A 25,291-nucleotide genomic window follows, 5' to 3' on the forward strand; every position below is an offset into this window, starting at 1 on the left:
TCTTTGGAATGCTTAAGGCGGTTCTCAAAGCATTATTTTGTTAAATCTGTAGCTTGTTAGTGGTCTATTTGCTGGCTCCTGCATATAGGCCATTGCAATAGTCGAGTTTTCACAATATTAAGGCTCTCGCTAGAGTAGTAAAGCTCTTAGTAGATAGATAGGGTTTGCAAGCGTGAATAAGCTTGCATGTGTACGCTGTTGCGAAGGAGGTGGCGTTCACTTGCTTACCAATGTTCAGAGTAGCGTCTAGGTGAAAACCTAATGTTTTTGTTTCTTTAGCCACTTTTATAGCCGTACCATCAATGTTGAAAGATGTATATTGGGCATCAAGTTTGTTGATGTGGGCTGGAGCACCTAGGATTAGGATTTCCGTCTTGTCATCATTCAGGCATAAGCCATGGTCCGCCATCCATGCCTGAATGACTCTGTACATTTAATTGAGGGGGGCTAGAGTTAGGTCTTAGTCTCCAGATAGAGGTAAGAGTATCTGGGTATCATCTGCATAATTGGTATACATGATACCCAGATGGTCAAGTTTGTCAAATAGAGGCTCAGTGAATATATCATACATGGTGGGGGACAGGCATGAGCCCTGAGGGACTCCACATGTAATTGGTGAGGATTCAGCGGCTGCCGACTGGCAGAAAACCCTCATTGACCTGTTGTTCAAGAAGGATTGAATCTAGTCAGAGGCTTCTTGAGAGAAATTAGCTGCAGAAGATAAATGTTTACATAGGATTTTGTGGTCCAACCGGTTTTGAAGGCGGCTGATAGGTCTAGTAGAAGGAGTAGAGCACATTGTCTTTTGTCCTTGAGTGAGCCAATTAGTGCCGTCTCAGTACTGTGGAGTGATCTAAAGCCCAATTGTCATAGACCCAAGAGATTGTTAGTCTCGAGGCATTGCTGGATCTGGAAGTATGCCGCCTTGTCTAAGATTTTGAGGAGGAATGGGACCGTTGTAATAGGCCGGTAATTAGTTGGAATGGGTGGGTCAAGAGATGCTTTTTTCAGTAGGGGTAGGACCCAGGCGTCCAAGTGACATTAAAAATATGCAGGTCTGGGGTAGGAGAAGGCAAAAGAGGACAGTGGGGTTGTCACCTGCTGGAGTGAGAGGTGGGGGCAACAAGGGTCAGAGGGGAGAGGGAGAGCAGGAAGAGGTTTTCTCCGAACACAGGCCTTTACCAGAGGATTCAGCCTATGATTCGAGTAACCCGATTGGTCCTCAAAGCCTGTAGTGCTCTAATCACTGAGGTTTCTCACAATTCTAAGTGACCTGTCTGTGTCTAAAAACGTCATTCAGTCTCTAGGCTGAGCACCACTAGCCATATTGCCTACAGTCATGGCCAATGCGAGCTCTTAATTGATCTTAACATGGTTAATAGCCCTCACTCCACTCTGGTGTGCCAAAGCAGAAAAATTAGAGCCATTATTTCCCACAACTGCTGGAAAAAGGCTAAATAAGTTTGCTGTTTGCAAATTAGATAAGGAGGTCTGCTTTCATTGTTATGCTGATGATACCCAGCTTTTCTTTAAACTCACCAGCAGTTCTATCAATGACATTGCTAATCTTCACAAGCTTCACATTCTCAAACATAACACCCTAAGAATTGTCTGAATCTCCCTTTTCAGGCTCACATCACTCTTGCCATGTGTCATTGTATATCAAAATACTCAATCTACTGTACGTAGAAATACTCATATACACATATTATATATCAAAAAACATTAAAAAGAAACTTCCACAAAGTTATAAAAGTACTGTTTCTCAGTCATTTAATGTACACAGCCTGACTGCCACATTTTGGTAACAAGAACGGATGAGAACCCACACCTCCAAAGTATAATGGACAAGAACCAAGTACATACATGTGCACATTTGGGCAAGTTGCAGAGTATCTTGTAGTTTGTTATTTTGTTTATACATATATGTATGGTATCTGCCCATCTGGTCGCAGCTGTCTCCATGTACTGGGTCAACGGGTCATCTTACCGCTTTTTACAGTGGTACGTTTTAGGGGGAAAGGAGACAGGGTTTGTTAGAAGATGTTTGGGGGGATGAGGAATGGGGGATGGGGTGGCAGTAAATGGGTATTGGAGGCAGCCTCCCATTCAAAAATGGCACAGTGAAATGTGATAAGTTTTCCGAGGCGGCAAGATGTCCTGGATCCCATATTTATTTATCTTTCTGGTGAATAGGCCTTGGGGACACACTTTCCATTCCTGTTGATATGGTCCAATTTGTCTAGGGTATGCTGAGGGAGGTCAGTGATGGAAAAAGGGTGCAGTGAGAAGGAAGTCCCTATGGGAACCCTGAGGCTAGGTCTCAGTAGCCAGAGTCCAACACTTGTCTATTGACACATACCATGCAAAGCCATAGGGAAGTAATGTTCCTCCTCCACCTCAGGCTAATGATAGTTTTACATATACATGTGTGCTAATGCTTCTCTGTAGCTGCTCAGTTCTAGTGTATATGTGTGGCTTCCCCTATATGTTTTTGGATCACCTGCACGCAGGCGAGCCCCCTTAGTGATTATTGGATGGGTTAGGACGAGGTCTCGGCAGACTTGATTTACATCACTTGGTATTAAGAGGTGTAAGAGGATTCAAATCAACACTACAGCTAAGTCAACGCCTAGTCTATAATACTGAATGAAAACCCTTATTGATATATCTTTATGTCCAGTTCATGCGTTCTGGATGACTACCCCTATATAACACCCCTCTCTTGGAATCCTCCTGACCCCACTGAGCCAAGAAGTAGTTCTGTTTTGCAAGTTAAAAGGTTTAATTGATAGTTTAAACAATAGATATATATATCGCACTTTAGAATAAATTAATAATTGAATAGCACACTTAATCTGATATGATAAAGATTAACAACAGAGAATCTGGCCCTAGCACACTTCTTTATAATCACTAAGGAGTTGACATGAAATGGATAAGATAGCAACAATACTTTTATGGTTTCCAATGGATGCAATGTGGAATGAAATGCAGTACAGAAATACTCAATATGATTTCAACCAAACAATGTAATCACTTTTCTCTGGCTATTCACTCCCCCCCTCTTTATGCAATGCAAGGAAATGGGAGGAAAGCACACAGTTCTCAGAAATGCAATCAATGTAATTCAGTTCAATCCCCCCCAAGCACGCTTAAAGAAAACAGATAGGAGTTTTGAAAACACAGGCCCAAATGCTTTTATATGTGCTAGCAATGGATGAGAAATATGCTGGAAATGCTTTTAATTCCCTTTCAGAGGTTCAGGGTGAGTGATATCTGGTTAATATTAGCTCAGGCTCACTCTTTCAATGATTCAGGGATAGTTTTTATGAGGCAAACGATTTTCTGGCAAATGGAAGGCAAGCAGCAGCTGATTTTTACACGTGAAGAAATTTGCAAATCGCGGTAAAATTCGTGAATGCGCCAAGCGCTATTACAGAGGAACTACAGGTGCTATCACTATCGTTTTGGGGTACTAGGAAAGCCTAGGCTCTCAGCTTCCAGATGAAAGTTACTGCAAGTCTCTAAGACAAACGGTCGCGGAGATATGAGCGATTTAGTAAAGGTCGTTTTTGGTTTTGCAAATTTTAAACGCAGCACTTTTTCAGTTTTAAAAATGATGGCAGGATAACACAATTGCTAAACTGCAGTTCTACTTAGATTAAAAATGGATTGAATTATATGATTTTAACTAAGAGATGTGTGCTGAGTTTTGCTGAGTACTCACAAGGGATTTTAAACAGGAAGGCGGCTTTGTCACGATCTGGTCAACAGGTCTGGACTTCGGACGGTCTCTGGGCACAGCGTCTGGTCTCTGGAACTGCTAACATGGGTCTGGGTCAGCTCTGCTCTCTGGATTCTGAAGATTGAGGGATTTAAAGTCTGGATCTTTCTGCACAGCTTTCTCTGGAGATTGATGGAGGTAAAGTATGGATTTTCCCGGCAGAGCTTCCAGCTGCAAATGGATTTGAAAGTCCCTATCTGTCCTGTCTCTCTGCTTTTATGTGTTTTGAAAATGGGTGTGTGTGAGCAGCATCACTAGCCAGCCCCTCTCCACTTATCATTGGCCACTTCATCCGCTTCCACTTGATTGGGGGAATGAAATGAAGTGTCATCATGATGAGGTCTGTTTATGATACAGAGAACCCACCCCTGTCAACTTTACACACAATCTATATTTGCTCAAAAAAACATATTTGCACAGGTACACATTTGTTTAAAATTACATGCACCCTTCACATATCACAGGAGGTATACCCTGTTCAAACTCTGCTCTTCCTGGGAGCTTGCATTCAGAAATATTTTGCACTTTTTAACTGGTTTGCAATTCCGGACATTACCCCAAATTTACACACATGTGCGCAAGGAGTATGGACATTAATTGATGAAGTGTCAGATTTTTCACATGCACACATTTTGAGTAATATCCTCTATTCCGCTAAAACCCCCCTGAACATGCCACCGGTTCGAAAAACCTCTTAAAATGTGGGCAGAAAAATCACAAGAATTATGGTATCATTTAAATAATTTTCACAAGTCCGTACTATGAGTTATTCATCTTTTTCTAAAACCATATTCTGGCTATAGAGGTGTGTCTTTTCAGGTCACATGGTACAGAAACCAGTCTTTCCAGTTTCTGCCAAGCTCAGAGACCCTGCCACTCCCAGCTTCTGCCAAGAGGAAGCTGTTTTACGACATCTGTAATAAACCATCTGCCTGGGTCAGGACAGGGCTTTGTTCAGAGCTCCTGTATTCTGTGGGGCTCCCCTTAATTCAATTATCAGAGAGATGGCATATCCTTAGTGTGGCCAGCAAAAGGCAGATAGGCCTGGGAACACAGCTGTGACTCAAGTTTCACTCCTGATGGGGGTAGTTGCCAGGCAGAATTCAGTTCCTTAAGCCAAGTTTCAGATAAAATGTCACTTTTTGTTCCCCAGTTTCTGCATTCAAATAAAACTAAACATTTTCACATATGCAGCTAGAATGCTGATTCTAAGTTTAAAACTATGACATTTAAACAATTGAAACCTATGTGACACACAAAAGTAGGTCACTCAGTCAATTTAAACATTTCGATTTTTAATGTCTTTCAGTCCAAATTTACTTAAATTGCTGAAATCCACAGCTCAGCCAGTCTTGTTATAAACCTTCAAGTCACTTCCGAATATAACTTTACATTGGATCCACCTCTTAAAATGTCTTTCTTTGGCATGTTTTGGGTTCATTTATTCAGTTTTGCAAAAAGTAAAATCTGGTGTTGTTTTAAAACGCCGGCTTTTGGATAGTGGTGAGTACTGGTACTGCACCCCTTTTTGGGATTTAGGAAAATGAATTCCCAACAGTTATGGGTTTGCTTTTGGCAATCAGCATTGCCATTCCCAATGGTTTCAGACTACTGTGTGGGTAGTCCAATGGTGGTTTTAGGCAGTGTCCTTCTGTGCCCATAACATCGGCAAAAATGAGTGGCAGCCTATTCTTCATGCATTTCCCTGTGCATTTTCTGGGAAGCTCTGGCCATCATGATGTTTTCATGTCAGTACTGCACAGTTTTGAGGTAGGGCTCGGATGCATGGGTAAATACATCCCACAAGCCCCCCTTCTTGCGGTGGCCATCTGATCCTTCACTGGTGGGACCCGCAAGATCTGGGATGTAGTTCTCATCTTCTTCCGGTAGATGGCACAGTTCAGCATCTTTTCCTCCATCCGGTACTGATCGATCGGTTCTCCTCGCCGGTCCTGATGGGAATATTGGGCGGTACCCCGGGCCCATTGCGTCTCTGCTCCCGGTCTCCGGATCGTCCTCCTTGTCCCGTCTCCAGGTTTTCTTTCTCCTAGGACGACAAAGGAAGAGCGGCAATACCTATTCATGGACATTTCCACCACTGTTGAGATAGTGGGGCAGCATATGCATTTCATCATAACGAAACATTACATTCTTATTTTGAAAAAAAAGAACAGTATAACTAAGAGACAGTTTCATGCAAATCACAATATTTTAGAGACTAGATGTGGTATGTTTTAGGATTGGAACTGAATTAGTCTGAGACAGTACCCTCTAGGATTCCAGAGGATTCCTCCAGTTGTTGCAGAGTGTGCCTGGGATGGCAACATTTCAACTGGTTTATGTGAACCCACTTGTCTTCCCCCGCTGCCAAAGGACCTTTGGGGATGTGGATTTTGTAGGCCACAGGGGAGATCTTGTCGATGATCTCAAAGGGTCCCTTCCATGTAGGCAAAAATTTGCGCTGCTTGGCCTGGTTTCTTTGGAAGTTGTATAGATAGACCCGGTCTCCCACCTGATATTCCTTCCTGGAAGTTTTCAGGTCATAATGGGTCTTCATGCTATCAGCCGATCTTTCTAGATTCCGCTGAGCATAAGCAAAAGCATGTTGAAGGTGTTTCCTTAAATTCTCCACATACTCATGAGTAGTGGAGGCATTTATCAGTGTCTGCTCTTGGGTCCTGTAGAGCAAATGCTGGGGAAGCACCATCTTGCGCCCAGTCATCAACTCAAATGGTGACATTTTGGTTGCAGATGAAGGGGTAGATCTAATGGCCATTAGGACCAGAGGTAATCGGATATCCCAACTTGGCCCAGAATCTGCCACAAACTTTTTTAATATGCTCACAATGGTTCTTTTGTATCTCTCTACTGCTCCAGAAGAAGCTGGTCTATAAGCAATATGCAGCTTTCTCTTGACCCCCAGTATCTCCCACATCTTTGTCATTACTTCACTGGTGAAGTGGCTACCCCTGTCTGACTCAATCCTTTGAGGTAGACCAAAACGGGAAAAGATGTGGTTAATCATCAAGGCAGCTGCCGTTTCTGCCTTGCAATTTGGGGCTGGGAGACATTCCACCCACTTGGTAAACAAGCATGTCACAGTCAACATGTACTTATTCCCCCTAGCAGAGCGAATCACGGGGCCTACAAAGTCGATTTGTAAATCTGACCATGGCAGTGTCATCCCCCGCTTTTGGAGAGGCGCGCGGTGCGTGAGGGATGATGGCTGAAATTGTGCACACACAAGACACCCCTTCAAGTATTGGTCGAGGTCCTGCCCCATGTGTGGCCAGTATGCAACCTCTCTTAAGATTTCCAGTGTTGTGTGAAACCCCCTATGACCGGCGGTGGCCGCATCATGGGCGTGACTTAACATCAGGCTTCGGAATGAGGTAGGAACCACCCACTGGTCATGGCCAGCTTTGGATTTCCTTACCAGCAAACCGTCTTGGATTCGGAACATTTTTGGACATTTCATCAACACTCTTAGGTCCTCTTTCCCAATGTAATCGGTATCCGTCAGGGGAAAGTTCTCAGGGTCCTCAAGGTGCTGGTAAAACTTACCAATAATTGGATCCCCCTTCTGAGCTGTAATCGAATCAGCATCAGGGGTCTCCTTACTCCATTGTGCAATTGAAAGGTCATTGTGAGCATTTGTCTGGTACCTAGTGATAGCAGTGACCTGGATTTCCCCCAACAGGGACTCAATCTCAATTAGATCCCCTTGGATGGCTCCGGTTTTGGCCAGCTGATCAGCTAAGTCATTTCCAGTTTTGTCTGGTCCCTCTACTTTGGAATGACCCTTGATCTTTTTCCAATAGATGGTCATCTCATTCGAGGTGACCAGATCATCAATGTTTTGGATCAACTTCCCATGTTTCAAGGGTTTGTTGTTAGCACATAACATGCCTCTGGTTTTCCAATTAACCAGGTGCTCCACGAACCCGTTCCGTACATAATCCGAATCTGTGATTATGACCAGTTCGTGGAGTTGATGCTGGACAGCAGTGAGGATGGCCTGATGCACAGCCATCAATTCTGCCACCTGACTACTTCAGGGACCAATTTTGTATCCAGCGGAGGGTTCTGGGGACTCATTCACCCATGCATTCCCTACACCGGCCACCAGTTCTTTCTCCCCGTCGTTGTCAACATGGTAAGAGCATCCATCCACATAGACAGTGGGCATTCCCTCACACTTGTCCTCTTCAAAGACTTTGTGTGGGGAATTAAGGTATGCCTCCGTGTTGTCCTTGATTTTTAGACTTTCGTCCTCGAGACAGTTTTCTCTGGCACAATCATGCAAGTCAGCCAGACCTTGCGCGAGGGGACTCTTCTTGTTTTGGCCATATCGGACCTCCACAGGAAAGCCTTGCATTGACAGAGTCCAGGAAGTAATTCGGGAATTACTCACATTTCCGGCCCGGATTCTGTCACTTTGGAGATATTGCAGAGGCTGTTGTGGAGTCTCCACTATGATGTGTTCCCCCTGGATAAACGGGCGGTAATTCTTCAATGCCCACACCGTTGCCAGGAGTGTCTTCTCACAATCGTTGAATTTTTCCTTCACAGAGGATAAAGTTTTGCTCGCATAGGAGATTACTTTATTGACCTTGTCATGCTTTTGGTATAATACTGCCGTCAAGCACGTATTACAGAACCCCGTCTCCAGGAAGAACTCCTTGTTTCTGACAGGGTAAGCTAGGCAAGGCGCTTGTGAGAGGCTTCTTTTGAGTTGTCTTACTGCCTCGGATTGTTCTGGACTCCATTCCCACTTGACCCCCCCCTTCAGGAGATGAATCAGGGGTCTGGTAATCTCTGCGTAGCCCTCAATTAACTTTCTGCTGTAATTAGTCAGTCCAAGGAGGCTCCTTAGTTCTCGCAGAGTTGTGGGGTCTTTCAGTTTCTGAAGTGCTTCCACTTTCTTTTCCTGGGGACAGAGACCCTGAGGAGTAATCTCATGCCCCAAGAAATTAACACGGGTTCTACACCACTGTGCTTTCTGAAAGGAAAGTTTTGCTCCGGCGGCCCTCAACTGCGTCAGAACATAACGGATCTCCGCTATGTGTTCCTCCACAGATGAACTTTTGATGAGGACATCATCTACATAAGCCAGGTTACCCCTCGCACCCAGGTCGGGCATGCCCTTATGTAGGAAAATGTTGAATTCATTGCCGGAGTTGAGGTATCCGAAGGGAGTCCGGGTCCATGTGTACTGCTGGCCCCCAAAGGTGAAAGCCAGTTTGTATTGGTCCTCCCTACTGACAGGCACGGTCCAGTACCCATTGGTCAGGTCTATTGCAGTGAATACCTGTGACCCCTGGATCTGGGCCAGCCCTTGGTCAATGTAGGGCAGTGGCCATCGGGAAGTATGGACCCGTTTGTTGAGCTCCCTAAGGTCAGCACAGAGTCTCCACTGGCTGTTTGGCTTCAATATTCCCAGCACCGGATTATTGAAGGTGCTGTGGACTGGACGGATTATTCCCCGGAACTCAAGGTTCTTAATTATTTCAGTAAGGGACTCCATTGATGCGAGAGGCAAACGATATTGCTTCACAAATACAGGAGTCATGCCAGGGTCCGTGGGGATTGTTGTTGTGTGGATGTCAGTGCGACCACAGTCATATGAGTCTACCGCAAAGAGATCTTGGAAATCCAAGAAAACTTGTTTCAACTTTTGCTTCTGTTCCAGAGTCACACAGGCATCAGCTAGGTTGACTCTCTCTTCCACCATCTGCCTGAAGACTTCTGGTTTGGCTATCTCAGCGGCCTCCTCCAGCTGGGTGGAGAAGTCCCTGGTCAGAGTGCTGATTTGGACTGGAGGCTTCAGGTGGGAAAGGCAGCCCTCATGGACCTGGAAAATCACCTCATCCCTCCTGAAGTCACAAGTCACATCTTCCTTACCATAGGGGCAGGAAGTGTACACCAGGAAGTTCCCCCCATGCCGGGTAAAAATCCTGTCTGGTGTTGTATTGTCATCACTGTCACTGTCAAAACAGTCCTTGGGGATTGGTCCTAACAGTTCATTTACTAAGTCGAAGGAAAAATGTCGGTCATCAACCGCCATTCCAATAATGGTGCCTGCGGCATGAGTAATACTCTTTAAGTCGCTGTTATCCACCTCTATTAGAATGGTGTCATGTTCTATGTTGACTAATGGTGTTGGGTTTACCCCCAACCCTTGCTGTTGGAGAGAAGCGTTTAGATGTATGTAAGCATCAGGGTTTTTCAAATGTTGTCCTCTTTTAGCTTTCACTTCCAGGGAGAATTGTCGGGTCCTTTCTGGGATGGTGACTTCCTCTTTAACCTGAATTTCAACCGCATAAGGTAGCAATTGAGCTGACCTAAATTCTTTTTCTGGATCATCAAAGCCCATGGGATTATCCGCTAATCGGGACCAAGCTTTGAAGTTTATTAGGTCCAAACTAATGGCAAAGCGATTGAGAATGTCACTGCCTAAGTAAAAGGCGGCAGTAACGTCTCGCACTACCCAACAATTATGGACTATGCTCTGGTTGCCAATGGAGATTTTGAGCATACACCTGCTTGGCAGGAGATGTTTGGAATTGGGTGCTTCCAGGTCCATTTCCCATTTGTCTATCAGTTTGAATGTGGGAATGGCTGGATCTTTTGGGAGTTGGCGAAACATGGCTTCGCTGATGAAGCTCTTACCGTTGTTCACACACACTCGAGCGAGAACAGAGTCCTTCCCATCATTTAACTGAACAGGGATGAACAACTGCTCTCCAATTTGCTGAATATCAGCCAGGCTCTGAGCTGATTTCACATCTTTCTGGACTATAGGAGTGGGAGTTTCTGATTGTGGATTAGTATAGAATCTGAGAGTGTTTCCTTCCAGCGTGGAGTACCACTTTAGACTGGAAGGAAGGTTGATTTTCAGAAATAGAGAGGACCCTCCATCACCAGTCTGTTGTCCTACTGCTATTACTGTCACGTCTGGAATTTGGCTATTCTGGAAGTGAAATTCTACTTGGTCAGGTTTTTGTTCAACCATGTGGCACGTGCCGTTTAAACTAACATGGTTGACACACTGTTTTAATTTTATTGGTCGGCTAGTCTGGGTCCAGAGGACCTTGTTTACGCAATCTATTAGGGGTGACAACCTTCTCAGGAGGTCATTCCCTAGTAAACAAGGGGTGCCCTCTGGAGACACTACTATTTATTTTAAAATTTGTTTATTGGCATTTTCAATGACATCGGTTACATATTTCCATGTTATGCCTTTTTCCTGTGCATGTAACATACATTTTAATTTTAACTTTAACAAACGGTAACAACTGTCTCCTTACAATGTTCACGTGATTCAGCTTCTCCTGTCCCTAGGGGGTAGGGGTGTTTGGGGGGGGGCAGTCAGGTTGTTTGCAGGGTGTGGGGGGATGCTTCCCAGAGGCCCATAGCGATTCTCGTTAGTTCTCTTCAAATCTCCCTGTTTGGCCTGCAATTTCCCAGCCTTTGGCTCAGGGGGGCTTGTCGTCGGAGGGGAGAAACATATGTCTAGTGAGTTCTTTCCATGCTTCCAAGGCTCTGCTGGACTCATCTGTTGATCTGGCCACGCTTTCCTCCCAGGCCTTGGTCTCAGCCAGGAGCCATCGATCTGCTTCTCCATGCCATGCTTTATATTGTGGTCCTGCTGTTTTTTTCCAGGACATGGCTATGGTTCGTTTGGTTAATATGCACGCTATGTCCATAAGTCTAACTATGTGCTTTACCTTGGCTAATCTGGGGTAGGTTCCTAGCAAGCACTCCTCCGGTGTCCATTTGTATTTAGTCATGCCTGCTTTCTCACATGTCTGTTTCACCTTTTCCCAAAGTGTCTTCGTTTTGGGGCATTCCCACAACATGTGGATTAGGTCTGCTTCCTCCTTGTTGCACCATGTGCAGTTCGGCTGCATTTGCTTGCTAAATTTGGCTATCCGTTTCGGGGTTAGGTAGGTTCGGTGCAGTACATTCATCTGTATTTGCCTGAATCGGTGGTTTCTCGACACCTCCTTGGGGAATGTAAGCGCCCTGTTCCACTCCCCCTCTGTCATTTCCCTGCCTATGTCTGTTTCCCATTTCCTTTTCATGTGCATGCTTCGGGGGTTAGGTGTATCGTTCAGTTGCCTATATATTTGGGATATTGGTCTGCAGCCCTCCCCCATGCTGTACAGCAGCGTTAATAGCGCGTCAGTGTCCGGTTCTTCAGGCCATGTTTCCCATTTGCTTCGTGCCGTGGCGCGAATCTTCTGGTACCAGAGGAACTGTCCCGGGTGTATGCCCTCACTGTCCCGCAGCGTGCTAAATTCCTTGAAGGTACCCTCCTCGTATAAATCTCCCCAAGTGTAGACCCCTTCCCTTTCCCATGATCTGATTTGTTTCAGGTCTGTGGCCTCTGTGTATAGGTCTGCAATCAGTGGAATCTCTGGTGAGTAGGCCTTCTTCACATGGGCGAGTGCCCTTGCCCTGCGCCAGACTTCCCTTCCCAGGGTGACTATGTGGGGTGTTTCTCCCAGTAGTTTCGGTGGTGCCCAGACCAGTTCTTTCAGGCGGTGAGGGAGGCTCATAGTCTGTAGTAGGGGGTTTTCATCGGTAGGTTCGTCTGAGAGCCATTTAGTTATAAAGCTGAGTTGGGCTGCTAGGTAGTATTTTTCTAGGTTAGGGAGCTGAATGCCGCCCCTGGCGTATGGTAAGGTTAGTGTCGACAGTGCTATTTTGTGCCTGTTTTCTCCCCATATGAACTCCTTTATCAGCAATTCCAGTAGTCGGAAGAAGGGTTTTTTGATATAGTAGTGTACGTTTTGGAACCCATACAGGAATCGCGGTAAGATAATCATCTTGACTATGGAGGCCCTTCCCATCATTGACAGGGGAAGTCGCGACCAGAAGTTCATGGATCTGCGTAGGGTCGGAAGTGCTGCCTTTGTGTTGTGTTCGTGCATCAGTGTGGGGGTGTGCATTATCTGGATTCCTAGGTATCTGAATCTGGTGGTTTGCCATTTTATCCCTACCTTCGGGAGTGCCTCCATCTCAGCGTGTTTTAGGGCCGCTAGGGGGAACATGCAGGACTTTGACTTATTGAATTGGATCCCGGACACTCTGGAGTAATTGTCCAAGACTTCCAGCATGACGGGTACGTTGAGGTGTGGGTCTCTAACATATATAAGGACATCGTCCGCGTAAAGTGAAATGATGTGGTCTAGCCCTCCTAGTCTTATGCCAGCGTCAAAAAACTGTTTCCTAAAATAGATCGCTATGGGTTCCAGCCCCAATATGTACAGCATCGGGGATAGCGGACAGCCCTGCCTGGTCCCTCTTTGTATGTCCCAAGCTTCTGATATGTGTTTCCCGGACTTCACTCTGGCTCTTGGTCCAGTGTACAATATCTGAACCCATCTAATGAACCCGGGTCCAAAGCCGAATTCTCTAAGTACTGCCACCAGCCACTCCCAATAGATGGAGTCGAATGCCTTTATGGCATCTAGGGACATTAGTGCGTATGACCTCCTGTCTTCATTAGTTTGGGCCATGATGTGTTGTAGTCTGCGGAGGTTTATTGATGTGTTTCGGCCCGGTATAAAGCCGCACTGGTCGCTGTGTATTATGTCCCCTATTATTCTGGACAGCCGCCTGGCTAGTATTGTTGTTAAAATTTTAGCATCATAATTTAGCATCGCTAGCGGGCGGTAGGAATCGCACCGATCCGCCGGTTTGCCTGGTTTAAGGACCGGGACCACCAGTGTTTCCCTCATGCTTTCGGGCAGCACTCCCCTCTCATATGCCTCTTGGTACACCTCATGTAACAGAGGTGTGAGAGAGGGTTCATATGCTTTGTAGAACTCCGAGGGCAGGCCGTCAGTGCCAGGCGCCTTGCACGTTGCCAGGGACCGGATAGCTTCTGTTATATCGTCAAGCGTGATTTCAGCATCTAATATCAGGGCTTGTTCGTGTGATATCTTATGGAGTCCTATCTCGTCAAGGGTGTCTGCGATCTGTTCTGGGGGGGCCTGTTCCTCGTGTGTGTAGAGTTGTGTGTAGAAACGTTTAAAGGTGTCGTTTATGTTCTGCTGCGTGTGATGCGTGTTCCCTGCCTCATCTCGCAGCGTGGTGATGGGGTGTCTAGGGTGTTCCCTCCTGCATAGCCAGGCCAACAGCTTGCCCGGTCTGTCCGCCTCTGTGTGTGCCCTGCTCGTTTTGGCCACATGGTCGAGCTTTTCCAGCCTATTCCACGCTGAATAATTTTCTCCCCTGAGTCTCCTAAGTTCCGTTTCCCTGTTCTGGTCACCTATGGGGGCTGCCTCTAACCTTTCTATCTTCTTTTCCAGCTGGTCTAATTCTTTCCTGAGCTGTCTCCTGATTCCCCCGGCCTTTGCAATGATTTCCCCCCTCATCACCGTTTTCAGGGCGTCCCATACCGTGCTGCTGTGTTCCACACTTCCCACGTTGTTTTCTATGTAGCTATCTATGGAGTCTTGTAGCTCCTCCCTAAAGTCTGGGTCTTTAAGTGCTTCCGCTGGCATTTTCCACATGGGGATCGGGGGTCTGGGGCCATTGTGGTTCCATGTCACGGAGACACTACTATGACCGGGTGTTTCAACTTGTGTCGCCCGATCTTAATGTCCAAGTCTGCAGTCCCCTCAACGGGAATTTCCTTCCCGTCAAAGTTCTGCAGTTGTCCAGGAAGAGAGGTGAGAGGAATTTGGTAATTCTCTCCCCTTCCTGCATTCAGTTCGTCAAAGGCCCTTCTGGACAGAAGGGTAGCTTGAGATCCAGTGTCCACCAGTGCCAAAATTGTACCCTGCCCCTGTACTTGTACCGGGGCATAGTATCTTCCCCCCTTCTCCTCAAGGGGGCACAGATAATGCACATTTTTGGACAACTGGTTGGCTAACTTTCTGGTTTTGGACATGGCGAGAGAAGAGATTTGGGCAGAATTCTGTGGAGAGCCTTGGGAATCTGAAAGAAAAATTTGGCAACTGGAGATCAGAGCCATTGTGGGTTCCCCTGGTTCTGGTTCTGGGCCGCCCCCCCCTTTTTGGAGGCAGTCACCAGGATGGGTTTGAACCAGGGGAGTTTCTTGCTGTTGGTTCTGGGATGAGATGGTGGGCGGCAGTAGCTCAGTCTCCACATCTCCCCAGTCTGGATTTGCATCCCTAGGGACCCATTTTTCTTTGGGAGGAGTTCCCCCCTCTCTGAAGGAGAAGATCCTTTTCCCAGGACCCTCTGAGGATCCCTCCCCCTCAAATTGGAAGATCTGTACCTCCTCCTCAAACTGAGTCTGTTTGGGTCTTTTGTTTCTCCTACCCCCCCTCTGCTCCTTAGGAGGCAGACTTTCAGGGGCAAGAGATTTTGTTTCCGGTTCCTGGGTTTCCAGGGGCTGTTTACAAGTGAGGAAGGAAGCTTCCTCCAAGGCTTTACACCCCCCTTCCCTTTGTGCCTCCTCCCTGGGAACCGGTGAGTTATCGGGGTGCTGCCCCCGTCATTGTTCTGGAGCACCAGGTCCAGAGTTAGGTGCGTTCTGCGCCGGCATGCCGATCTGAGGGTTCTGCTGAGCCCTCAGTATGTGACCCAGATCCCGCGCCATGTTTTGAACCTGGCGCTCTAACTGGGAAACCCGCTCAGACTGATACGGGGCCCTGTTTTCTCCCCTGGGCTGATCCCGGGAAGGGTAGCTATCCCTTCTCTGGTAGTACCCCGGGTTGGGAAGATTTGGGTACCCCTCCACCCTTGGCCTCCCCTCTCCTGGATTAGGTTGTCTGGGCTCAGGGAATTGGGGAAAGAAGGATGGAGGATTTTGGGGCTGGAAGTTGGGTGGATACCTGGGGAAGAAGTTCTGCCCAGGGTTTGGTGAGTTTCTGCCCTCCTGTGAGAAGTTGGGAGGGAAGTTCCCTGGGTTAGGTGCTTGGCTGTAATCCCCCCCCTTGGGCTGGAGGAGTCCACATATAACCCAGGATGGGTCGATTTCCCTTGTAACGGGGACTTACATAATCAGGAGAGCGAGGGACCCCATTTGTGGGGCTGCCTCCTTGGCTCCCTGTCTGTGACTGACCCGAGGACCTTCTGGGCCTAGCATTATTAGGTGCACGTAGGTTTTTAGGCCCCCCCATCTCCAAATCCAAAACGGGGGTGACCTTTACCTCTGCCACCTTGGCAGCAGCAGGGGTGCTGTTGGCTTTGGGGTTTTTCTGGGCATTACTTTTGCTATCTACCGGTTTCTGCACCTCATAGATCCGGGTAGCCTGTTCAATGACCCAGTCTAAAGATCTTTTCTCGTGAAAATCCCTCACGAGCTGGGTCATTATGTATTTGGGCAAGGCATGGAAAAACGTATTAATAAATTCGCTGCTATCCGTGCGCACCCTTCTTGTGGTCTGTGCAAAAGCACGCTTTAACTCCTGCACAAATTCTTGTGGGGCCTGATCCTCCCCACATTGTAAATTGTAGGCTGCCTTGCGAGCCTCTTGAGGATTTCTGTGAACAGAAAAGTGTTTCAAGATGGCCGCCTTGCCTTATAGGTGGACCATCTTAAATGATTTTGGTCCTCCAGCCCCGCAAAGAAACTGGAGTATTCCGGGGAGAAGGTCCACTTTACATATTGAATACAGCTTTGGCTGTCCTTCAAATGGAAAGTCTCCATCATTTGCTCAAACAACTCTAAGTGCTCCCAAACAGAATACTTAGCGTTCTTATGGTAAGGCGTGATGACGCTCCTGATCGCCTTAATCTGCTTTAAGGGGTCCTTAAGCAAGGCCCTTTTTGCCTTATTGGCCCTTTTTTTTCGGGTAACCCTTGTCCATTCGTCCTCGGACTCAGAGGCACTGCTCCCAGAGGTTCCCGTCTGTTCTTCCAGGTTTTCCCGGATTCTGCGAGCCTGGGAATGGCTGGCAGAATGTGGGGACCTGGTCTCCTGTGTCCTGCGCAGTTCAGAGGAGTCTTCAGATTCCTCCTTGCTGCCAGGATTTGATGGGTACCCCCTCCACTGACCTAACTGGGCAGAGGTTTTCAGGATGCCCTTAATGGGCCTACTCTCCTGGGGTTCCCCACTAAATTGCACTGCGCTTGGGTACCCATACCCGGATGCCCGCCCCTCCATACCTGGGTGGTACTGGCCTATGAGCCCCATACTTTTGTCTGGATAGTAGTCTGCCATCCCGGTGGCCCGGTGCTCATGTGCGCCGGGGAACATGGGGGTGGCAGAGTCCAGGGACTGAGAGGTATGAGGGCCTCTGGTACTAGGGCTCCTGAGGTTATGCTCCGGAGTTTCCCTTTCCCAGCGAACCTCATCTCTATCCGCCCCTGCTCCCTGTTGCAATGCAAGAGCCTGCATTTGTGCCTTCAGTTCCTCAGTTAAGGCCTTACTAGACTCTATCAGTCTCTCCTGCATCGCTACCTGTTGCTGGAGCCTCTCATTGTGCTGGCAGAGAGCCTCATTCTCTCTCTGTGCTTCCTGATTGGTCCTGGAGTACTGGGCCAATCTTTGCTGCAGGAGGGCTACCTCCTGGGCAATGTCCCTATTGGCCTGCTCCTTTCTTGCTAGAGCATCCTCCACCCTTCTGGTGTGCTCTACCAAGTTCTGGTTTTCTTTTTGGAGGTCACTCAGCCCCTGGAGGGCCAGGTGATTTTCTTCCATTTTTCTTTTTAAGTGGCAGACTTCCTGGCCTAAGGTGTCCCTTTCCTGACTAAGAGTCTGCATCTGTACCGTCAGGTCGTCCCTTTGCCTTTGGAAGGCACCAGCTTTCTGGCGCTCCTCATCAAACTCTGCCTGGGTATCCAGGTCTTTCAGAATCAGTTTATTGCTCTCCTCTTTCTCTCTATCTAGCTGGCTTTGCAGGGTGACTACCTGCTCCGCGCATGCCCTGTTGAAATTGATCTGTTGCTCCAACTTTTTCTGGTTCTGCAGTAAGGAGTCCAAACTGTCTTGGTGCTCCTTCTGCAGGGCCAGAAATCTGGTATCCTGGTCTGTCCTTTCCTGTTGTAGGATGCCCATATCCTCTTTTATTTTAATGATATATTGCCTACTATCCCTTTCTGACTCCTGGCTCCTGAGCAGCCTCTGCTCAGAAGAGTCCAGCTCAGATTGGGCCTTCTGTAATGCCAGCAGTTGCCTACTCGCCAGATCTTGGCCTTCAGCACATTTGTCCTGCATGGCTCCCATATGTAAATATAAATATGCTGCTACCCTGGCAATCTTATTGTGTTCATCTTTGGCTTTAGGAGCCATATATAGTTCACTCAGGGCCACATGTAATGGACCCTGATCTCTCCATAGGTCTGACCCTGTTTCAGTGACCTGTCGCGTGATGGCCTGCAACCAGGCATCCTGGCCCTGTTCAGTCCATTCACTTCTCACAAATAGTTTATGTAAGAGGTGCTCTCTGGCTATTTTCATGTCTACTAAGGTCGTCATTCTAGAGATTGGTCTCTGTCCTGACTTACAGAAGTTTGTATTTTATTTTTGCAAAACAGACCTTTTTCTTAGAGCGTTCCTATGAGGAGTGCTTTACAGCGTAACAAAGCGTGGTGATCCGACCGGATATGTATATCTGGTCAGCTGGCACGCTGTATTAATCTGCACAAATGGTAGATCTAACCCAAACGTCCCGGACGAGCCCCCAATTTGTAAGAGGATTCAATTCAACACTACAGCTAAGTCAACGCCTAGTCTATAATACTGAATGAAAACCCTTATTGATATATCTTTATGTCCAGTTCATGCGTTCTGGATGACTACCCCTATATAACACCCCTCTCTTGGAATCCTCCTGACCCCACTGAGCCAAGAAGTAGTTCTGTTTTGCAAGTTAAAAGGTTTAATTGATAGTTCAAACAATAGATATATATATCGCACTTTAGAATAAATTAATAATTGAATAGCACACTTAATCTGATATGATAAAGATTAACAACAGAGAATCTGGCCCTAGCACACTTCTTTATAATCACTAAGGAGTTGACATGAAATGGATAAGATAGCAACAATACTTTTATGGTTTCCAATGGATGCAATGTGGAATGAAATGCAGTACAGAAATACTCAATATGATTTCAACCAAACAATGTAATCACTTTTCTCTGGCTATTCACTCCCCCCCTCTTTATGCAATGCAAGGAAATGGGAGGAAAGCACACAGTTCTCAGAAATGCAATCAATGTAATTCAGTTCAATCCCCCCCAAGCACGCTTAAAGAAAACAGATAGGAGTTTTGAAAACACAGGCCCAAATGCTTTTATATGTGCTAGCAATGGATGAGAAATATGCTGGAAATGCTTTTAATTCCCTTTCAGAGGTTCAGGGTGAGTGATATCTAGTTAATATTAGCTCAGGCTCACTCTTGCAATGATTCAGGGATAGTTTTTATGAGGCAAACGATTTTCTGGCAAATGGGCAAGCAGCAGCTGATTTTTACACGTGAAGAAATTTGCAAATCGCGGTAAAATTCGCGAATGCGCCGAGCGCTATTACAGAGGAACTACAGGTGCTATCACTATCGTTTTGGGGTCCTAGGAAAGCCTAGGCTCTCAGCTTCCAGATGAAAGTTACTGCAAGTCTCTAAGACAAACGGTCGCGGAGATATGAGCGATTTAGTAAAGGTCGTTTTTGGTTTTGCAAATTTTAAACGCAGCACTTTTTCAGTTTTAAAAATGATGGCAGGATAACACAATTGCTAAACTGCAGTTCTACTTAGATTAAAAATGGATTGAATTATATGATTTTAACTAAGAGATGTGTGCTGAGTTTTGCTGAGTACTCACAAGGGATTTTAAACAGGAAGGCGGCTTTGTCACGATCTGGTCAACAGGTCTGGACTTCGGACGGTCTCTGGGCACAGCGTCTGGTCTCTGGAACTGCTAACATGGGTCTGGGTCAGCTCTGCTCTCTGGATTCTGAAGATTGAGGGATTTAAAGTCTGGATCTTTCTGCACAGCTTTCTCTGGAGATTGATGGAGGTAAAGTATGGATTTTCCCGGCAGAGCTTCCAGCTGCAAATGGATTTGAAAGTCCCTATCTGTCCTGTCTCTCTGCTTTTATGTGTTTTGAAAATGGGTGTGTGTGAGCAGCATCACTAGCCAGCCCCTCTCCACTTATCATTGGCCACTTCATCCGCTTCCACTTGATTGGGGGAATGAAATGAAGTGTCATCATGATGAGGTCTGTTTATGATACAGAGAACCCACCCCTGTCAACTTTACACACAATCTATATTTGCTCAAAAAAACATATTTGCACAGGTACACATTTGTTTAAAATTACATGCACCCTTCACATATCACAGGAGGTATACCCTGTTCAAACTCTGCTCTTCCTGGGAGCTTGCATTCAGAAATATTTTGCACTTTTTAACTGGTTTGCAATTCCGGACATTACCCCAAATTTACACACATGTGCGCAAGGAGTATGGACATTAATTGATGAAGTGTCAGATTTTTCACATGCACACATTTTGAGTAATATCCTCTTTTCCGCTAAAACCCCCCTGAACATGCCACCGGTTCGAAAAACCTCTTAAAATGTGGGCAGAAAAATCACAAGAATTATGGTATCATTTACATAATTTTCACAAGTCCGTACTATGAGTTATTCATCTTTTTCTAAAACCATATTCTGGCTATAGAGGTGTGTCTTTTCAGGTCACATGGTACAGAAACCAGTCTTTCCAGTTTCTGCCAAGCTCAGAGACCCTGCCACTCCCAGCTTCTGCCAAGAGGAAGCTGTTTTACGACATCTGCAATAAACCATCTGCCTGGGTCAGGACAGGGCTTTGTTCAGAGCTCCTGTATTCTGTGGGGCTCCCCTTAATTCAATTATCAGAGAGATGGCATATCCTTAGTGTGGCCAGCAAAAGGCAGATAGGCCTGGGAACACAGCTGTGACTCAAGTTTCACTCCTGATGGGGGTAGTTGCCAGGCAGAATTCAGTTCCTTAAGCCAAGTTTCAGATAAAATGTCACTTTTTGTTCCCCAGTTTCTGCATTCAAATAAAACTAACATTTTCACATATGCAGCTAGAATGCTGATTCTAAGTTTAAAACTATGACATTTAAACAATTGAAACCTATGTGACACACAAAAGTAGGTCACTCAGTCAATTTAAACATTTCGATTTTTAATGTCTTTCAGTCCAAATTTACTTAAATTGCTGAAATCCACAGCTCAGCCAGTCTTGTTATAAACCTTCAAGTCACTTCCGAATATAACTTTACATTGGATCCACCTCTTAAAATGTCTTTCTTTGGCATGTTTTGGGTTCATTTATTCAGTTTTGCAAAAAGTAAAATCTGGTGTTGTTTTAAAACGCCGGCTTTTGGATAGTGGTGAGTACTGGTACTGCACCCCTTTTTGGGATTTAGGAAAATGAATTCCCAACAGTTATGGGTTTGCTTTTGGCAATCAGCATTGCCATTCCCAATGGTTTCAGACTACTGTGTGGGTAGTCCAATGGTGGTTTTAGGCAGTGTCCTTCTGTGCCCATAACATCGGCAAAAATGAGTGGCAGCCTATTCTTCATGCATTTCCCTGTGCATTTTCTGGGAAGCTCTGGCCATCATGATGTTTTCATGTCAGTACTGCACAGTTTTGAGGTAGGGCTCGGATGCATGGGTAAATACATCCCACAGAGGACAGATAAAAATAGCAAATGGATATTAAAAATAAGGTCTGCATGAAGAGGGAAGAATGTAGACTTGGTAAAAATATAGAATACATTGGCATATATATATTACACGGCCCGCGGTAGCGGCTGTGTAGTTACGGTTAAGTTACTCAACCCATAGGAAGAGCACTTTTTAGGCTGCTTATAACTTTGACCACCTTGACGAATCATCACCACACCTTGCAAAAGAAGTGTATGGCCCTCTTGGATTGATTCTGTGAAGTTTGGTGAGATTTCATCCAGGGGGGGCAAAGTTATAGGAGGGTCCCAAAATGTGTGATTTTCTTAATAGATGCAATGGAAACAAATTTTTGCTCACACCTACAGCCCCAACCACTGGACGGATTTTCACCAAATTTGTGGCAGGAGTGGCAGCTAGGTCCCCAACGCATGCTTTTGTAAATTTGGTGTTAATCCGTCCAGTCGTTTTTTTTAAAAGGCCAAAAGTGGGTAAACAAATATTTGCGACATCTGGGTTCGGTCCGCAGACTTACTTCCCTGCGCCCACTGATTGGATGGTGAAAAGTGTGAGGTGCGTCATATTTTGTGGAAACGCCCACCATGTTTGATTTGCGGACAGTGGCCGGTGTACGCGAACATTGCAGTAAAAACATATTTTGTAAAACATTTTTTATTGCTATTCAATAGTTTAACAAAGAAACCTTTTTGCAAACAATTACAAATGCAATACAAACATACATTCAATAAATAAATCCCTAGGACATCAATACCATTCATCATTAAAATCCATCACAGCCTAGCCAAGACCTTATTATTGGCGACGTGATTAGCCATTTCCCCTCATCAAGACCTTATTTTGTCACCAGTATCTTCTCCACCAGTTTCAATATTGCGGAGACCCGTGGGAAACTTTCATCCAGGGTTAGGGACGTTGCCTCACTCATATAACCTCCAAGAATGTGTGTTCTTACATCAGTAAAATGCCTGCAAGATAGAGCCAGGTGGCCAATAGTCTCCACCAATGCCTCTGTGTTACAGAACCGACAAATCACAGATTTATGGTCTTAACCTGCTCTGACGACCAGGACTTGCCCAGAGGGATAAAGATAAAATCTCAACCTCATGAAACGAGAGCAAAGGGAACTATTCAGAAACTTTACAAGATATTTGGGGAGCGTACCAATGGCCCTTCGCTCAAGCCTTAATCATAGAACAGCTCGTATTTACCAGCCTCCTCCAAGATCACAATCCAATCTCTTATCAATTTAAGAATCATGGGGGGATTTTCCAAAACACATTTCCTAAAAAATTAGAGGGACTTCCACTCAACTATACCCCTCAATGAGATAAACCCCAGTTCACGTCTGGATTGTCTGAATCGGTGTGGATTTAGGGAGACCCAGAACATTTTTCCAAAAGAGTCCTTCAATCAGGGGCCAGATCGTTTCTGGGAAAAGAAACAAGGCATCAGAGCTAAATGCTGGCACCGCTGTTACCTTTAGTTTGTAGAAATCTATTAAAGGTTTAAGCAAGAACCTACAATACCTTTTCTTTAGTATTCTGTCTTGGGCTGCCAATGCAGCTGTCTTTCCTCTCAGCAATTCCACAGAGTTAATCTCAGTCTTCCTTGCATTAATTCACGCTCCCAGGTACTTAAATGATTCTACCACTTCTACTTGAGCTTGGCCAATATACCATTGGGCTCGCCTTCCAGATTTAAAATGAGGCTTCTGTAAAATAAGAATTTTCGTTTTGGCTGTGTTGATGGTTAGCTCGTTTTCTTTTACGTACTCCTCTAGCTTTACCAACAACTGCTGAAGACCTATTTGTGTCTGGTCCATGAGGACCAGGTCATCAGCATATAGAATGTGGCTCACTGGCGTTTGAATTTCAGAGGAAATGCAATTGCCTTGCCCAAAGTCTAGGCTAATCTGTGAGATATAAAGATTGTACAGGGCGGTACCATTGGGCACCCCTACTTTAGGCCTCTCCATGTTCCAATTTCCTCTGTTAGGAAGCCCCTCCTGTTCAATCTTACCCTCAGAGTTGTTCCCTTATACAGGGCTCATATTTGGTCTATTAGATCGTCAGGGCAACCCCACTGCTTCATTTAGACCAAAGTCTTGATCTATTTATACTATCAAATGCTTGGACAAAATCCACAAAGGCCACAAATATATTTCCTTTACCCTCTAATACCCTTCCTTTTAGAATAGAGAGTATGGCCAAAATTGGGCTAGTACCCAGGCCCTTGATATGATATGATATGATATGATGTGGCATTTATAACATGCCTGTACACACGTGTTTCTTCATGAAGCCTGTCTGATAAGGATTGTACAGAGGAGCAGGGTTTCACTGATGGGACCATAGATCAGTGCGCACCCTCTAGTACCTGTAAGACAAGATAGCTGCACCATGTGAGGACTGGGGGTGCAGGATTCACTTACTCCAACACGACTCAATAATGAGGACTCATTAGTTTGGCAAAGGGAAGTCTGTTTAATGACAAGTACATCAAACTGGGAAACAAATGGGAATCAGCATTGTTGTGATCACCTGTCTCGCTCCAACTTCCAACTTCTTCATGCAAACAGTAACCTTTATAGCAGATTCTCGTCATCATTGACGTCTAACGCTACAAAACTCGTCATGCAATACAATTGGTTAGGAAAGGTAACTTATGTATATGTGCTATATCTGTATATGCTAATAGAGCATGCGGATTGGATAACTCTTATCGGGTGGACGTATGCACCCCTCCCTCTACATCACACGTGATTGACGACACTACAAGTACGACGTCCAATTGGTTCTATTATCTATAGGACCCAGATAACTTGGTCCCTTGTGATTGGGCGTGTTACACCCCTAGACATAAATCCCCATTTTAATTAGCAGCATGCAGAATGGACACCCAGGTGCCTGGTGTCCCACATTTCACCCTGCCTCCCTTACATCAATCAATATCTTAGGGCTATGTGTCAATTAGTTGGCTGGGCATGGCCTCGGAACTGTAGCCTCTTATCAGAGAAAGTTATGGCATCCTCGGGTTCTGGATGACATCAGGCGATGGTACCCCTTCGCGCCTGGCTGGTCACGTGTCTGTTCACCATGAATCTGCTTCAGTTTCCAGCTTTTATTGTATTTAATTCTGCTTCGGCCCTGCCACCTGCCTGGGCCTTTCTTATCTTGACCTTCATGGGCAGGCTGGTATGCTCTGAAGTTTGATTCTTGCGAGTTGACGCTCTCCTCCCCTTCTCTGGTTGACCGCGATTTCCCAGGCATGAGCCGCTCTTTGTTAAGTTTCGATTCTGCTCTTCCCCTTGACTCTGGCCGGCTTGTGAACTTGGCCTGTTAGGCCTCTGGCAGCCTGGGCACATTTCTGCTTTACAAAATGGAGCCGCACTTGTATAATGTGCTTCTTGATGTAGATATATAGTTGGCGCATGCCGCTTCTATTATTCTACTAAGCATAGCTAGCAGTATCGTTTTCTTAGCTTTTTGCATTCCAAGCCTATTTACACGCGTTAACTGGTTGGTTACTTCCATTTTGTCTTGTAACACGTTTCCTTACGTTTTGACATCGTCTCTTTCCTGTGTCCATTACATCTATTTTCATAACTACTTGCTCTAGCGTGTCATCTTTGATAGCTGTCTTTGTTCACTCTCATGCCTGTCCAGGCCATTGTGTCATTTCCACTGGCCCTCCATTAAGGCTCTTGGGTCGCTTCGTGGACCGTATGTAGGTACTCTTCATTTCGTATCAGCGGCTGGTATGGTTGTCTGATAGGGTACCGTGCTGCCCAGGGTTGTCTGGTTATGGGCGCTTCAATAGGTATGGATCTTCTAATGTACACTGGGCAGAGTCCCAGTGCAGCTCTCTGTTGGTTCAT

The sequence above is a fragment of the Ambystoma mexicanum genome, chromosome 1q, assembly GCF_040938575.1.
Source record: "Ambystoma mexicanum isolate Mex_15411 chromosome 1q, UKY_AmexF1_1, whole genome shotgun sequence".
In the NCBI taxonomy this organism is placed as follows: Eukaryota; Metazoa; Chordata; class Amphibia; order Caudata; family Ambystomatidae; genus Ambystoma; species Ambystoma mexicanum.